The following is a 12,124-nucleotide window of genomic DNA, read 5'->3' as shown; positions in this document are numbered from 1 at the left end:
GTCAGTCAGCTTCAAAAGCTCCACCTCCTTGGTAGCCATTGGCTCCTCACAGTTCACCCAGATTTGGTTCTGATTGGTTGGTTTCTATGCCAGTCAGCATCTTCAGGCCTATCTCCAGGCCTGATCAGAGAGGCGGGGCTGATCAGCAGCCCCTGTGGAGGCCCAGAGAGAAACAGAGGTGCGGCTACTGGTGAAGCCTGGAGAGAAAGAGAGGCAACGGCTGATCAACAGCTGCCACGGGGGCTGCAGATCAGACCCTGCCTCTCTCTTCAGGCCTCTCTCAGAGCCTGATCCGCAGCCCCCTCAGCAGTCAGTGCTGGGTTGCCACGCCCACAGCAGCAGCAGTCAGTGCTGGGTCCCCACGGGAAGCCGGCACTGGCTACAGGACTGACTTCCAGTTGGTCAAGCCTTCAGTAGTTTTGGATGTTATGGACCCTGGGTTTTTATATATTAGGATGTGCAGTTGAGACATACATCAAAATGTTGGAAACTGATCAAGCTGGTTTTCATTGCCAAGAATGAAGAAAATGATGGGAAATAACTCTGAAATATTGATTTTTAAGAGCATTTATTATACAAATTATAATACTAAACTAAATAGGGAGAAATAAGGATTGATATAGACAGAGAGAGACACAGATAGATGATAAACAGAAATAGAGCTAAACAAATTTTAAAACCTTACCATATGTTTTTTGCTGTGATGAATTAGAGTTTCACAATCTTTAATAGTTTTAATTGACATCATTGGCTGTGTTTTCAAGGGAAGGTCCCATCAGCATCAGTATGGATATAGAATAGGCAAGATCATTTAACATTGATCATCATTCCTGTTGTCCCTCTTTTTCAGGAAACTCCAACACACACCCTTTCTGATTTAATCCTTGGCATAAGACAGTGAAGTACACTAGTATTTCAAAGTTACCCTTAATTTCTTTTCTTATAGGATTTTAAATTTCTGATAAATCATAGTAAGATTGAGGATGGGAGAGAGTTACATAGTAAAATCGAGGATGGGAGTGAGCTAAGCTTTGAACACTTCAAATCTGTGATGTTGTTGTGGGATAGCTAAGAAGAGGTGGCTGAGGGACAGCTGGCTCAGTAAGTTTGGAGTTCAATAAGAGATATACCCTGGTGGTAGAGGCCCTGGGTCCTCATGGACAGTGTCAGCACCATAAAGGGGGCAACACTACAGGGAGAGTCCAAGGGCAATGAGGGCTGGGCAGAATGTCTGACTCACAGTCACATGCCACATAACTGGGCAACTACCTTCTCTGTGATGGGACCAACTCTTCTTTTCTGTATTCTCTCACCTGTGATGGGTTTGGAAAGTTGTTCCATGGGCTTATGTGGGAGTAGTAGGTGTTCTTCCAGAACAGCAGCCAAAGGGTCTTCCCATGTGACCTGCAGGTGGTCTCTGTAAGATGCCGTGGCCTAAGTAAGTCTGTGAAGAAATGTTCATGTTTGCTTCCTGATTCCTGGCCATGATCTCTAGGTGACTTTGTTAGTGGCTTGGGTTTCCAATAAGTGAAATTTAATTGCGATATTTCTCTATCTTAAGAGAAATGGGTAAAAAGGAGAGGTGGGCATAGCTTCAGAGTTTAAGAACTTCCCTGAGTGTTAGCATGATTGATGGAAGAATATCATTCATAGAGGACTCTTGTATCTAAAGTTATCTGAAGTCATTCTTTCTCTGGCAAATCGCAATTGACTCAAACCAAGGCCATAACTATTTATTGAATAGTTTCTGTTCTCATCTCTCTGGCTGCTGCTCAGGAGACTAGAGTCACATGTCCAATGACATCTATAAAAGATAAGCAATCTATCCATCACCTTGTCTGTAATCCTCCACATATATTGAGTGAAGGCAAGGTTGTGTTTCATAAGATAAATCTCAAAATATAGAAAAAAAATATGTCATCAAAAGCCTAGCTTCTGAAACCTCGCTTTTGAAAATGTGGTCCTATCAACTCTGGGTTAATATAATCATTCTCTGTTTAGAGGGCACTTACACAAACACACACACAGTTTCTAGCAGCTTCTTTATTCCAAATATTATGCCTTTTTAATTATTGTTATTATCTTTATCATAGCTAATATTTTTTCAGATTATTCTGTGCCAGATTTGAGAAATGCCTGTTGGACTTTGTCTCATCTAACAGTCATAAATACTTTTGATGTGGGTGTGCACATTTCAAAAATGAGTAAGAGCTCAGGACTCAGAGTCACATCAATTTCCCCATGAGTGACAGAACAGTGAGCATTTCAACTGAGAAGCATCATGAGTTTCTCAAACTCAGACTATCCTAAACCCACCTCATTACCCTCCTCAGAGGAAAGGAAAGGCCCATACCCCTGACTTCCTTACTTATGTGTTAGATGTCCCTACACCCTTAGCCAGAAAGGAAAGCACTGACACCAACCAGAATAAGCAGATCTATCTGGATCCCAGCAAGTCTCAAACTGGGTCCAGTGGACAATCTACAGTAGCCCCTGAATTCCATGACTATCAAGACTGAATATTTGGAACACATCACTCTCCAAGTTACATGAAATGGTATAGGGAGAGCTGCCAGCCATTAAGTCCATTCTGTGTCTCATACACATTTGCCCCCTTCTGCCAACGCAGCCCTTAAATGAGCAGCATCAGTGGAAAGAGAAGGTAAACCTAATTCTTAACCTGAGGAAAGATCATAACCTCCTCTTCCTCTTCCTTTTCCTCTTCCTAATACAGAAAATGTGTTTTAATTTATCAATAGTTTGGGGCCAAATTCCATGAGGAGCTGGTTATAATTCAGACTACAAACCAGTAGGTCTAAGCTTGATATGACTTTCTAACCAGCTGGTCTGCAGACCACATATTAAGTACATTAAGTGGTGAGGCTCCTGGGGGAATGCTACAGGTTCCCTGGACCACTGGTGGCCTGGTGTGGCTGGGCCCTCAGCACAGGTATTTCTCTCCCAGAATAAATTGGTCTTAGGCCTAGCGTGACATGAAGAAAGACTGCTCTGAGAACGTGGCAACATCGGAGCCTGGCTCCTGGGCTTTGGATGAGTGAGACCCCAGCACAAGGAACACGGTGTGAAAGGAATTTGGGATACACGGCACAGCTGCTGGCCCACAAGATGATACTGAGACCACACCCTGGGGTCTCACTAAGTCATCACTCCCAGGTGGTGTCCCCACAGGAGTATGTAGACTAAAATACTACCACAGCCCTTAGGTTTTTTTCATGGCATTGGCCAACGTTGAGAAGAAAATACGTGAACTGAAGTAATTATTATTTAAATGTGCTCACAAATAAGAGAGCAGCAGCTGAGACAAGTGACAAAGACAGATATTACTGAAAAGAGGCTGCCTAGGGCTATGCTGGTTTCAATTGTTTCCTATGGCTATACTTAGTCTGAATTTACCTGAGCTAAGCCATATATGGCTTTGTTTTGCCAAACTATTTTTTATCTGTGGAAGTTTAAGGCAACAGCACACAGCTCAGGGCTCAAGATACTCATACTAGCGGCCCGGTGCATGAAAATTCATGCACTGGAGGGGGGAGGTCCCTCAGCCCAGCCTGTCCCCTCTCACAGACTGGGAGCCCTCAGGGGCGGGAGGCAACCCGGCAATCAGGGGAAGGCAACGGCCCCATCACACCTCTGCTGCTGCCACTGCTGGCAGCACAAGCCTCAGCCGGCCCTGGGTGGCTGGGCAGCCAACATCCGAGGCTTGCCTGCACCTCGGGCCGGCCCTAGGCAGCTGGGGAGCTGAGGACAGGTCTGGCTGCACCACACACCTGCCACCCCCTACTCCCCCGACCCCTCCCCCCCAAGAAGGGCGGAAAGGACTGGGGGACTCCAGCAGGGCTGAGGGGACTGGGCACCACCATCTTGTGGCTATGGGTGCCGCCATCTTGTGACAGTGTGATGGTCAATTTGATAGATTTTGGTGTGTGAGGTTGCCTGTGGCCACACAGGGAGAGGACGTGTGCTGGAAGCTGGGGGATGCCACCTTCCCCAGCACCTTCTTCTGGCCAGGAGCCCACTCCCTCATTGTAGAATTTTGGTTTCCTGAATGGATATGGGCTCTGGGAACTTGAAGCTGGACCACAGATGAAAAACAGAAGCAGTAAATGTTACCAGGGACCTCAAAGTGCAAAGTCTCTACATTGATTTGCTCCAGTAAAAAGACATAATTTGACTTCTAACAAAACTAAAGTGAATTCTAGAGAATTGTGTGATGAAACACCAAAAGAAAAGAAATGGATTTTCTCTGAAATTTTACATGACATTAACAGACTCTTCAGAGAGAAGTGAGGTCCACATCTAAATAAAGGATAATTGATTAATAAAAATAAAATAAAATAACTTCTATATGAAAGTAGACAAGAAATGAAAATAACTCACCACAACAATACTGTTGACATCATTTAATAGGGCAAGAAACTATTTAATTTAAAAATGCATGCACCATGTAATCCCATATAATCAGACCTATTTGTTCCACCCACAAGCTCAAGATCTGATCTATATTCAATTTTGGTCCAACTTTCCATAAACATTAAATTGAGGCTGCACCATGTTTTCAAACTAAGATAAATGCCACTAACAAAAATTATATAAGCTTTGAACTTCAGTTAAAAACTTAGATGATCTACTTTATAAAGTTATAGTTAAATTGTCTAAAAATACCATTATTCTCATGTAGAAAGATGGAAAACAGTACTGACTCTTAAAGGATTACATTATTTTATTGAAAGAGATCAAAGTAATTTCTGAGCTACCAAATGAAATAAAGGTATTCATGTTGAGTCACCATGGAACGGCCCAGTGGTTATGAGAAAGATGAATAATGTCGTATGTGTGTGTGTGTGTGTGTGTGTGTGTGTGTGTGTGTGTTGAACATATTTAACACCTTTTCATGCTTCTGCACATGAAATCTCTGCCTTGTATTATGCTCTATTAATTGTAAAATATAACTCTTAATACCCTAATCTTATTCAAAAGCTTGGATCAACAATTACACCCATCTAATTCCAAGTTTGATGTCATGTTGTTCCCGCTTTATGAGTTTACATCTATACACAAAAAGATCAATATCTAAGTGTAATTGAGAAGGCTACAATCATGGAGAAGTCAAGACCAAGTTCTCCTTGAGCCACAATCACTGACAAGAAAATCTCTAATTGCCAGTTAACATTCAATGTCCACTGCCTACTTCAGCAGCAAAAGGACAGACAGAACATAAACCTACATGAGAACGCACTGTGCTAGGCATCTTGGAATGGAGAAGGTCAGATATCAAGGCCCCCTGCTATAGAAGCTTCCACCCCCTCCAAAACAGCTGTATCATGAAGCAGTCAGAAGGGATATACTTGCCATAGCACTATCTCAGTAAAAATGCACTGACCTCCTGGGGCAGAGGTCAATGCTGTTGGAACTCCCTGCCCTCCTGTCCGCGGTCAGCTGGGCAGATGGTGCTGTCAGCCCAGCCCTGTTTATCCCATCAGGCGTGTGGAAGCACCTTTTAAACTGCACCAGCTCATATATAATCTATGGGGCTAAGCACAGGCCACACACCCAGCTCTATCAGAGGAGCTAAACTTCTGTCAACAACCAGAGCGGTTGTGTAAATGCCATTTTCTTGACATAAATAACAGAAACATATGGCCCAAGACAGGAAGTGGAGGCTACCTGGATAGATTGATATCCTGCTCGACAAGTGACGATATTTATGACATGATTCCGCCTGACAAGGAAAGAGGAGGGGGCAGCCGGCTAATGACTTTTTCATGAACTGCGTGACAATACACGCTGAGCACTGGAAACCTTCACTCTGGGGCTGGACCTACTCGCCTGTTGCTAAACCTGGTTGTGATTGAGGAAGAAATGTTTTTTTCCAAAGACAAAAATGTGTGTCTCTGTTCTAAAGCAACAGTAAGGCCCCATAAATCCTCACACAGAATCGGTTGTCAGGGTTACACTTCTCACTCAAGCTTTCCCCAGGAAAACTACTAATTCTTTAACAGTTCTTGCCACCCACACATTTTGTTGTTGGGTGAGTGCATGTTTACATCATATCTCAAGTCCAAAAGTATACATGTACCGATCATATAGCTAGAGGGAGTCAGTCATACTCACACCCTGTCATGGCACTACACAGCCATCTAAAGTCACCACCTGCCAAGTTTCCCACACACATGCTTAGCTCTGAGCTGCCCTCTGACTCACACTGGCCCGGGTTCCAATGCTGCTGTCCTCTCACTAACAGATGCTGTCTGCACCATGCATACTCATTCTGAGGCCCAACCTTGAAGTGCAGTGTTGTTTGAATTGAGCTTAATTTCACAAATATTTATTGACTGGTTCACGTGAAATTCTGCAATGGATTCTGAGCTCAGTAAAGTCAAAATGTGCTATTAAATGTGGACACATTAAGCATACGCCAGTAATCCTGACAGAGGGCGAATGTAACAGATATTTTGCTTCCCTCTTTTTTTTTTCTCCATAGGATTGCTTCCATCAACCTAGACACATACTGTTTTCCTCAACCTAAAAATAATAAATGAATAAAACACATGAAATGGGTGAAGTGGGTCAAAGGTCCACACTTCTAGTTATGAGATCAACAAGTCATGGAATGGAATATACATTGTGGTTGGTGACTATCTATCTATCTATCTATCTATCTATCTATCTATCTATCTATCTATGGCAAATATACAAATTGTCTCCTTGGGAGTTCAACTGGGAGACGGAGAGTTCAATTGCTCGCTATGACGTGCACTGACCACCAGGGGGCGGCGCGGAACAAAGGAAGGCCCTGGCCGGCAGCCAGAAGGCCCAGATTGGCCCTGATTGCAGACCAGGCCTAGGGACCCTACCTGTCCACAAATTTCGTGCACCAAGCCTCTAGTAGTTATTAATACGGTATTGTATATTTGAAAGTTACTAAGAGTAGATCTTAAAAGTTCTTATCACACACAAAAACATTTGTCACTGTCTGTGATGATGGATGTTAAACTTATTGTGGTGATCATTTTGCATTTTACACAAATATTGAATCATATTGTATACCTAAAACTAGTATAATGTTGTATGTCAATTGCATGTCATTAAAAATTGTAAAAATTAAAAATCAGAACAAATCCAAAAACGTAGTTGCAGCAAGACAACAGAAATAAAATAGCTGACCTTTAACATATTAATCACATTAAATGTAGATGTTCTAATGACACCAATTAAAAGACACAGCTTTTTAAAAAAAAAAGACACAGATTGGTGGAGTGGACTATAAAAATGATCCAAATGTATATCAACAAGAAACTCATTTGAATTTTAACAATATAAGCAGGTTAAACAAAAACAAAAATGAAAAAACATAAATCATGAAAAAATAATCAAAAGAAAGCAAATGTGGTGGCTATATTAATAGACTTCAGAATAAATAAAGTTAACAGAGATAGAGGGGTAACTTACCCTATCTAATAAAGAGGGAATATGCTAATTGACCCTCATGCAATCTCAAAGATGGCGGTGCCCACAGCCAATAAGGAGGGAATATACTAATTGATTGCCCCGCCCTCAAATATGGTGGCACCCACAGCCAATAAGGAGAGAATATGCTAATTGACTGCCCTGCCCTCAAAGATGGTGGCACCCATAGCCAATAAGGAGGGAATATGCTAATTGACTACCATGCCCTCAAAGATGGTGTTGCCCACAGCCAATAAGGAGGGAATATGCTAATTGACTGCCATGCCCTCAAAATGGCAGTGCCCACAGCCAATAAGGAGGGAATATGTTAATTGACTATCATGCCCTCAAAAATGGCAGCGCCCACAGCCACAAGATGGCAGTGCCCATTCCCCTCAGCCCTGCTGGGGGGGCAGGTGCACGGCACTGCTGGGCCCGCCCCTAGGCAGGCCCCGCCGCTCCATGTGCCTGCCTCTAGAGTCCCCCAATCCCCTCAGCCCCCCAGCCACCCAAGGCCTGCCCAAGGCACAGACAAGCCTTGGATGGCGGCTGCCCAGCCACCCATGGCCACCCGAGGCACAGGTAACCAGCACCAGCTGAGGCTTGCACTGCCGGCAGTGGCAGCAACAGAGGTGTGATGGAACATCACCTTCCCCTGATCACTGAGTCACCTCCTGCCTCTGAGGGCTCCCAGACTGTGAGAGGGGGCAGGCCGAGCTGAGGGACCCCCCTCCAGTGCATGAATTTCCATCACTGGGCCTCTAGTACAATAATAAAAGGATTAATTCATCAAGAAGACTTATCAATCTTAAAGGTATATGTACCAAACAACAGAGCTACAAAATATGTGAATCAAAAACTGACAAATAAAAGGTGAAATATATAGAGAAATTGAGAATAATTGTAGTTGGAGAATTTAAGACTCCTCTCTCAGCAATTGATATAACAACTAAAAGTCAATTGCTACAAAAGTCAGGAAGGATATAGAATAACTCAACAGCATCACCAACCAACAGAATTTAGTTAACATTTATAGAATACTCCATCAACAGCAAAATATACATTCTTTTCTAGTGCTCATAGAACATGTACCATTATGGGCCATACTGTATTAAGATAGCTTCTATTAAAAAAAAAAAAGACAATAACAAGTGTTGAGGATGTGGAGATTGGAACCCTTGGTGGAAATGTAAAATGACAAAAGTGATGTAGACACTGTGGAAAACAGTATGGAAGTTCCTCAAAAAATTAAAAATAGAATTGCCATGTGATCTAGCAATTCCACTTTGGGGGAGTCTCAAAGAGATTAAATACAGGTTCTCAAAAATATATTTGTACACCCATGTTCATTGCAGCATTATCTGCAATAGCCTAAACATGGAAGCAACTCACATGTCCATCAACAGAGGAAGAAACAAACAAAATGTGATATATGCAGGGTGGGGTAAACGTTAAGTTTATAGTTATAAGTATGTGAAACAGTTTATTCTTGTATTGTTATTTAATAATTACTGTACTTTCCATATGAACAACTGTAAACCTACCTTTGCCCCACCCTGTATATGGAATGAAACCTTATTCAACCTTAAAAAGAGGAGAAAATTCTGTAACACACCACAATATGAATGCACCTTGAGGGTATTATGCTGAGTGAAATAAGCCAGTCACAAGAAGATAAATATTGTGTGATTACACTTATTTGAGGAACCTCGAGTTATCAAATTCATAGAGACAGAAGGTAGAAGGGTGGGTGCCAGGGACCGGGGGAGGGGAGGGGAGTTAGTCTTTAATGGGGACAGAGAACTGTGCAAGATAAAAAATAGTTCTGAAAATAGAGGTGGTGATGGTTGCACAATACTGTGAATGTATTTAACACTGCTGATCTGTACACTTTTAAATGGTTGAAATGGCAAATTTGATGTTACGTGTATTTTACCACGATTAAAAAGAAAAGCAATAGTAAAAATGTTAAGGTTATTTTTAAAAAGAGTCATGAGAGGTGCAAATGGTGTTGTAAGTGGTGGGAACTTGACTCATGATATAGTCACATAATCCAATTACAATCCCAAACACCAGATGTTTGTAGAGTAGAATTTGCTAAAATTCATGAAAGCCCTTATGTGTTCTTTACCCACAAGAATCTTAAGATCTCCTTTGATCGGTGTTTCATGCAGTAACTTAATATTGATTTTCCTAGCCGCCTCTGTTTATAATATAACATAAGTAAATTAAGTACCTCCAGTGACATTTGAAATACTCTTTACCCTTAAGAGTAGAAAGAACACTTTAAAACCATTAGCAAACAGGCTGGGGCTCCTCCAGTGGCCTGGGCGTGGCCCCAATGCCTAATGGGGCCACAGGTGTACACGATTAGCCCCAGCCTGGGGAAATAGACACCCCAATGTCCAGCCACGTGCAGACCCCAAAAGTGAAGCACCCACTGGGGTTGGCCCTGAGCACCTTCAGACGCGAAGCTGCAGGCTTGGGAAGCGCTGGGTTTAGGGATGAGAGAGGACAAAGATGGTGACTGAGGAAGCTGATGTGCTGTCCTACCTGTGTTAGGCAGTGTTGATAGGAGACGCAGGTCCTTCCGAATGTGCTGGAAAGTCTCCCGCAGGCCTCACTCAGCTTCCCCTCTCAGGACACAGGCCCCAGCCAGGCCAGCAGAACAATATGGCCTTCTCTGGGCAATGCCCAATGGGCTGATCGATGTCAGGTTATGTTATGTTTTCATGGAAGACGCTTCAATGCCGGTTTTGTGAGCAGCTGTAGCAGAACCAGAGCGCTAAACAAACATGGAGCCCCCTGAGGCCCTCCATTTATCAACCAGTCCTGACAGGGGCCCTGCCCAGGCCTGCCCCGCAGAACCGCCCGCCCCTTGTCCACATCCTCTCCTTTATTATTTTAAAGTATCTCCTTAGTCGCCTTCCTTTCCAAACCAATCTGGTTTTTCCCAACATTCACAAAGTCATTTCAGGTCATCAGAGTGAGAACAGGAGTGACAAGACAGTTCCAGGAATTCCCGGCACATCTTGGTAACGTCTTTAACACGAAAACAATGTGTTCTTATAAACACAGCAGAACCAACTGCATCGTGAAGGATTTACAGCTCATTCAGGGTATGAACTTCCAAGCTGTTAAATTTAGAGATATTCAAATACAGCAGTAAGAAAAATAAGTATAATGGATAAGCCCTCATGATTACTAGGAGTTCAGCATAGACTATCCAAAAGGATGACACTTAAAAAGTATGTGTGTGTGTGTGTGTGTGTGCGCCCGCGTGTGTGTGTGTGTGTATTCAATCACCAATCATAACAAAACTTCATCTTTTTTTTTTTTACCTAGAAAGCAGTAAAACTCTCAAGAAGTAGCGAAGAGCTTATTCAAACTTCTGAAAATGTTCAAACTAGCCCAATTTCACACGTTGTTGCAAAGGAAATATCATAGCTTTTGCATTCGACACATTCAAAGACCTGGTTCCATCTAGACCCAGGCATTAGGGAAACAGCTCCTGTAGTGGAGCTGACACCAGGAGAGATGGAAGTGGCGCAAAGTGTCACACAAACAATGAATAAATACAACTGTGCACTGCACCCCAAGGAAGGCGAGTGAGAGGGGCCCTCACCTGAGCTGGGCTGTAAGGACTTAATATTCAAATGGAGACCTGAAGAATGAGAAGCAACCCTGAGGAAAAGTGAGGTTATAGTAGTCACTCCAGAGAGAGGGGAAGGACTGTGCAAAGAACCTGAGGAACATGGACACAGATCCACACAGATCTCCTGTTTTCCCTGCAAAGACCATCCATCTAAAATATATAAGAATATACCTAAATGTACATATATGCGTATATGTATCTAGTAGTATATATATATTTTTTTTAATTTATTCATTGAACAAATATTTATGAGCATCTACTATGTGCAGACAATTTTCTAGAGATACAGTAGGGAGCAAACCCAGCCCTGTAGCCCTGTCTACATGGAGCTCATACTCAAATGGGAAGACAGAAAATACTTAAAAACACATCTAACACATTCAGAAGTTGAGATTGGAACCAGCATGGAATAGGAGAACCTAGACAGTACTGGACAAACCACTGGAGGCTCAGCATGGATGGTCTGGGAGATGAGAGCTCTGGGAGTGGAGGAGCTCAGTCATAGGAGCACCCACACTTCTATGAGCTTGACCTCTGGGAGATTACAGTCCTCAGATCAGAGAAATATACCTTGAGCTCTGAGCTCCCAGCAGGGGGCCCAGAAAAGTGGCATTTTGACATATGCCTCGAATATTCTATTTTTAATAAGACTTGCCCTCAAAATAAATGTTCTTACAGCCCTAGCTGGTTTGGCTCAGTGGATAGAGCGTTAGCCTGTGGAACGAAGGGCCCTGGGTTCAATCCTAGTCAAGGGCATGTCCCTCAGTAGCAGGCTCCTCCCCAGCCCAGGCCCTGGTAAGGGCATGTGCAGGAGGCAACCAATCAATTTGTTTCTCTCACATCGATATTTCTCTCTGTCTTTCCCTCTCTCTTCCCCTCTCTCTAAAATCAATGGAAAAATATCCTCAGGTGAGGATTTTTTTTTTAAATGGTCTTACAGAGCACATTGTGCTGGGATTTTATCAAAGTCCAACCTACCTGAGAAGAAGGGAAATATCCAAC

The sequence above is a fragment of the Eptesicus fuscus genome, chromosome 4 (genome assembly GCF_027574615.1).
Source record: "Eptesicus fuscus isolate TK198812 chromosome 4, DD_ASM_mEF_20220401, whole genome shotgun sequence".
Classification (NCBI taxonomy): domain Eukaryota; kingdom Metazoa; phylum Chordata; class Mammalia; order Chiroptera; family Vespertilionidae; genus Eptesicus; species Eptesicus fuscus.
Note: the sequence above shows the minus strand (reverse complement) of the source record.